We start from the raw sequence: 6,482 nt of genomic DNA, 5'->3' as shown, positions 1-6,482 counted from the left end.
GTTAGGTTTATTCCTAAGTATCTTACGGTTTTGGTACAATTATAAATGGGATTGATTCCTCGATTTCTCTTTCTGATGCTTCATCATTCGTATATAGAAATACAACAGATATATGTACATTGATTTTATATCCTGGGACTTTGCTGAATTCATTTATCAGTTATAGTAATTTTTTGTTTTGGGTTTTTAAAAAAAGTTTTTTTATTTATTTTGAGAGAGAGAGAGAGCATGCGCAGGGGAGGGGCAGAGAGAGAGAGAGAGAGAGAGAGAGAGAGAGAGAGAGAGAGGAAGAGAGAATTATAGGCAGGCTCCATATTGTCAGCATAGGTCTTGATCCCACAAACTGTGAAATCATGACCTGAGCTGAAACCAGGAGTCGGATGCCTAACTGACTGAGCCACTCACACACCCCATTTCTAGCAATTGTTTGGTGGAGTATTTTGGGTGTTCTATGTAAAGTATGTCATCTGAAAATAGTGAAAGTTTGACTTCTTTGCCAATTTGGATGCCTTTTATTTCTTTTTGTTGTCTGTTTGCTGAGGCCAGGACTTCCAGTACTATGTTAAATAACAATGGTGAGGGTGAACATCCCTGTCTTTTTCCTGACTGTAGAGGTGAAGCTACCAGTTTGCTCCATTGAGGATGATATTAGCTGTAGGTCTTTCATATATATGGCCTTTATGATGTTGAGGCATGTTCCGTCTGTCCCTACTCTGTTGAGGGTTTTTATCAAGAATGGATGCTGCATTTTGTTAAATGCTTTTTCTGCATCTATTGACAGAATTATATGGTTCTTATCTTTAATTAATGTGGTGTATCACCTTGATTGATTTGTGGATATTGAGCCACCCCTGCAGGCCAGGAATAAATCCCACTTGACCATGGTGAATCATTCTTTTCATGTACTGTTGGATTCAATTTGCTAGTATCTTGTTGAGAATTTTTGCATCCATGTTCATCAGGGATATTGGCCTATAATTCTTCTTTTTAAAAAGTGAGGTCTTTGGTTTTGGAATGAAAGTAATTCTGGCCTCATAGAATGAATTTGGAAGTTTTCCTTACATTTCTATTTTTTTGAACAGTTTGAGAGGAATAGGTATCAACTCTTCTTTAAATGTCTGGTAGAATTCTGCTGGGAAGCCATCTGGCCCTGGACTTTTGTTTCTTGGGAGATATTTGATTACTTATTCAATTACTTTGCTGGTTAAGGGTCAGTTCAAATTTTCTAATTCTTCAGGGGAGAGGGGAAAATGGGTGATGGACATTGAGGAGGGTACTTATTGGGATGAACACTGGGTGTTGTATGTAAGCGATGAATCATGGTAATCTACCCCCAAAACCAAGAGCACACTATATACACTGTATGTTAGACAACTTGACAATAAATTATATTAAAAAGAAAATTGTTGTAAAAATTAAACAAAAATTTTTTTCTATTTCTTCCTGTTTCAGTTTGGCGGTTTATATGTTTTTAGGAATTTGTCCATTTTTTCCAGATTGCCCAGTTTTTTGGCATATAATTTTTTATAATATTCTCATGATTATTTGTATTTTTGTGGTATTGGTTGTCATCTTTCCTCTTTTATTTGTGATTTTATTTATTTGCGTCCTTTCTCTTTTCTTTTTGATAGGTTTGGCTAGGGGTTTATCAATTTTATTAATTCTTTCAAAGAACCATCTCTTAGTTTCATTGATCTGTTATAGTGTGGTTTTGTTTGTTTCTATATTATTTATTACTGTTTTAATATTTATTATTTACCTTCTTCTGCTGGCTTTAGGCTTTATTTGAGGTTCCTTTTCTAGCTCCTTTTGGTGGAAGATTAGGTTGTGTATTTGAGACTTTTCTTGCTTCTTGATGTAGATCTATATTGCTACATACTTCCCTCTTAGGACTGCATTTGCTGCATCCCAAAGTGTTTGGACTGTCATGTTTTCATTTTCATTTGCTTCCTTGTATTTTAGATCTCTTCTTTAATTTCCTGGTTAACCCATTAATTCTTTAGTAGTATGTTCTTTAACCTACATGTATTTGTGGTTCTTTCTGATATTTTTCCTGTGGTTGACTTCAAGTTTCTTGGAGTTGTGGTCTGAAAATAAGCACAGTATGATCTCAATCTTTTTGTACTTGTTGAGGCCTGATTTGTGACCAGTATGTGATCTGTTCTGGAGAATGTTCCATGTGCACTAGAAAATAATGTGTACTTTGCTGCTTTAGGGTGAAATGTTCTGTATATATCTGTTAAGTCTGTCTTGTCCAGTGTGACCTCAGCCGAAGTTAGATGCTTAACTGATTGAGCCACCCAGGTGCCCCATCCCATTCAGTACTTTGAATATATCATGCCAATCCTTTCTTGCCTGCCAGGTTTCTGTGGAGAGCTCTGCTGTGAACCTGGTTTGTCTTCCTTTATAGGTTAAGGACTTTTTTCCCCTACTGCTTTCAGGCTTCTTTCCTTGTCTGTGTATTTTGTAAAATTTAGCACAATATGTCTTGGTGTTGGCCAGCTTTTGTCGATTTTTATGAGACTTTTCTGTGCCTCCAGGATTTTGATGTCTGTTTCCTTCCCCAGATTAAGGAAATTTTCAGCTATAATTTGCTAAAATAAACTTTTTGCTCCCCTTTTCCTCTCTTTTTTTGGGGACTCCTATGATACTCATGTTATTATGCTTCATGTAGTCACAGAGTTCTCTAAGTCTACATTTGTGATCTGATACTTTCCTTTCCCTCTTCTTTCAGCTTCAGTATTTCCCCTAATTTTATCTTCTTTATCACTTATTCATTCCTCTGCTTCTTCCAACCTTGTTGTCATTACATCCTATCAGTTTTGCATCTCAGTTATGGTATTTTAAAATTTTTGCCTGACTAGTTTTTAGTTCTTTTATCTCTGCAGTAAGGGACTCTGTAGTGTCTTATATGCCTTTCTCAAGCCCAGCTAGTATCTTTAAGATTGTTGTTTTAAATTCTGGTTCAGGCATATTACATACATGTTTTGATTAAATCACTGGCTGTGACCTCTTCTTGTTCTTCTTTTGGAGTGAATTCCTCCATCTTATTTTTTCTAGGTGTGTGTGTGTGTGTGTGTGTGTGTGTGTGTGTGTGTGTGTGTTAGGAAAGCCTGTTTTATTTCCTTCTCCTGAGAGTAACGGCTATGTTAAGAAGAGGTCCTATACTGTCCAGGGCCTGATGCTTCAGGAAGTGTTTCACAGTGTGTACTCTGCTTTTGTGTTTTGGCTGCTCTTACCCTCAGTTGATCCTCTGCAGAGTTTCTCCTTGCCTGCAGTGGGGTGTTTGGACTTTGTCCAGTGTGTGGCATTTTAACTAGTTATGCTTTGGTCTCATTGTTAAAATAAGTCTGATCCTATATGCACTAGAGCTGAAGCTTTTCAGCACTCTATGAACAGTAGACTTGGTGTGTGCAAGGGTTTGTGCTGGTCGTCTAGGGTAGGAGCCTGCTGCACTGGTTCTCAGGCACACTTGCCCTAGTCCAGAAGCATCTGCAGAGCACAGGGTGCAGGGCATGGTATAAATGGCTCCAGCCTCCACTGGGGTGCTGTGTTGCTCATGGAAGTCTGTCAGCAGTGCTGATGGGAGAGGGGGAAAATATTATTTCCCTGGCTTTCTCATCCCTGGAGAGGAGCATTCATGCCTGCTGCTGTTCAGGAAGCCCTCACAGAAGAGTGAAGAATCTCCCCTTTGTGTCCCTGGCTTCTATTAGATCCCTGCCTTCATCCTGTGTCCAAGCCAGTCCTGTGTTATACCTCAGGTGCATGCTAGGTTTCAAAACTCCAAATTTTGGGGACTGGCACATTGTGGACTCACACTGATCATCTGGGGGAGGGTCTTACCATGCTGTGGCTGGTGCTAGTTTGTCCCAGAAAAGCAGTTGCACAATCACACAAGGGCTCAGACTACATGGTAAAGCACTGAAAGAAGACAGCACCAAGGTTTGCTACTCTCATCTGATGTCTCTGCTCCTATGTTAATGAACAGGGCAGCACATTGGTGCCTGCCAGCATTTTTGCCTCCTGAGAGGCTGTGCCACATCTCCCAAATGCATTCCAAGAGGGGAACTGTCTTTTCCAGTGCAATCCAAAGGATCTCAAACCACACTGTCCACTCCGGGGCCTCTGGCTCCTTCCCCACAGGAGTACCACTATTGCTGCCAGGCTTTACCTGGGGGTGGTGCAGACTCCTAAAACTTCAGACTTTGAGCTTCCCTGCTTGTAAAAACTTGTGATAATCAGCCTCTCTACTTTTCCTAGTCAATGGTTTTGGGGGAATGTTTCTCTTGTGCAATTTCCTGTGTGTCACCTTTTCTCTGTTTCTCTCTCTCTTTCTCCTCTCTCCAAGATCAAGGCTCCCTCCCCTCTGCAGCACCCACAGTTCTTTTCTCCCCAGTCATATCTCCACAACTTTTATCTTCCACAGTGTGGCTTCTTTTCTCCCTCTGGTTCTGCAGTTTGTTCTCTCAGCATTCAGATAAATTTCTTGGGTGTTTGGAGTGATTTGGCATTTATATAGCTGTGTTTGAGGGACAAGGAAAGCATAGGACCCCCTACTGCTCCACCATCTTAACTCCTTTTCTGTATGTCCCAGCATTTTCTTTTCTATTTGAACTTTTATTTTGTTAAAAAAAAACTCAGAAAAATTGCAAAAGCATTACATTAAACACACACATACTCTTCACCTCTATTCACCAATTAGAGTTTGCCATATTTTCTGTATAAGTCTTTTAAATTCTTATGTAGGCTACAGACATTATGACAATTTATTCCAAATATTTTAGCATGTATCATGGAAGTATAGGGATATTCTCTTATATAACCATAGTATAATGATCAAATTCATAAAACTTAATATTTCTCTACTACTCGTAACTAATACACTGACCATGTACAATTTTTGCCAATTATGGCAATAGTATCCTTTATGGAATTTTTTTTTCTGATCCAGTATCCAATCCTGAACCTCAGATTGCTTTTAGATGTTGTGTTTTTTAGATTCATTTTCTCTGGAACACTTCTTCCACCTTCCTTCTTTCATGATATTTAGCATTTTTACATGTACATGTCAGTTGTATTATAGAATGTCCTTTAATTTTGGCTCTTGTATTCTTTTCTGAGGTATTTAATTTTTTCCTATTGACCATATTCAGGTTATAAATTTTATTTTTTTCAGGTTATGCATTTTAGATGGTAATATATTAACATTATTATTTCTTCACTGGTGAATCACATCCAGAGACCCATGATAGGTCCTACGGTTGATGATATTAAATTTTGTTCACCTGGCTAAGGAGGCACTTTAAAAAACTCATATGTTGTATTTGAAATCTCCAAAGCCATATGAAATATCCAAATTTTAGAGATTTTTTAAAAGATATCCTTAGGAGTTGTGATGTCCTAAGTACAAAAGAATACAAGCATCCCTCAGTGGTTCCCTTCAGATCCAAAAAGTTCTCCAAGTTTATAGTTTTGCATCTGAAAACACTAAACCCAATTAGTTCTCAAGGAACTTTGAGGAATGCCAGATTGTAGATATGACTGATCATGGAGTGGTGTGAAGGACCTTCAAGACATGGGACTGGGAAGCTGAGCTGGTGCTGAGCAGTGTAGATGGAGAATGTGGCCTTGAATTGAAGCCATGGAAGACAGTAAAGATGTTACTCTGAATACAAAAGATCCTTCAGGTCACATTTCCAACTCATAGCACTGAAAGATCTTGTTTTTCCATGGCACAATTCTCAACAGCTGAAGATATTATTTTGCTTTATTAAAAATTAATCTATGCTATTTTCTAGTGACCACGTTTTATGAAGAAGTAGTGAAAGTGTAGTTTGATGTCTGCCTAATGCACTCTTTAATGACAATGTTTATAGAAGCTTTAAGAATTTGTAATGAAGTAATATTATCAATCAATTAAAGCACAATGTAAATTATAATTACAAAAGTAAAATGATATACCTAAGTAGTGTGCAATATGAATTTTCATCTATTGTTCTAGGACATAAAATATGTTCAATTATTTCTCTAAACCAATGGTTTTCAAAGCCCGATTCGTGGACCAATGCCAGTATCAGGATCACTTGGAAAGGTGTTAGAAATTTAAATTCTGGGGCTCTACCCAAAATCTACTGAATCAGAAACTTAGGAGATAGGCCTCACAGTCTGTGTTTTAACAGGTCTGACAGTTAAATCACAGTCTGTGATTCTGATGCAGGCTCAAATTTGAGAATCCTTCCTCTAGACCACTGGCTCTCAGTCACAGGTGACTTTGCCTTCAAGGCACATTTATCAATATCTGCAGACATTTTTAGTTGTCATAACTGGGACAGAAGTTGCTACTGGAATCTAGTGGATGGATGCCAGGGGTGCTACTAAGTATTCTAAAAATGCACAAGACAGCCCTCACCCCACAACAAAGAATTGTCCAGCCTAAAATGTCCATTGTGCCAAGGTTGAGAAACGCTAACTCTCCAAGAAAT

The sequence above is a fragment of the Herpailurus yagouaroundi genome, unplaced genomic scaffold (assembly GCF_014898765.1).
Source record: "Herpailurus yagouaroundi ecotype Mexico unplaced genomic scaffold, PumYag 187, whole genome shotgun sequence".
NCBI lineage: Eukaryota > Metazoa > Chordata > Mammalia > Carnivora > Felidae > Herpailurus > Herpailurus yagouaroundi.
The sequence above is the reverse complement of the archived record's forward strand: the minus strand, read 5'-3'. Positions refer to the sequence as shown.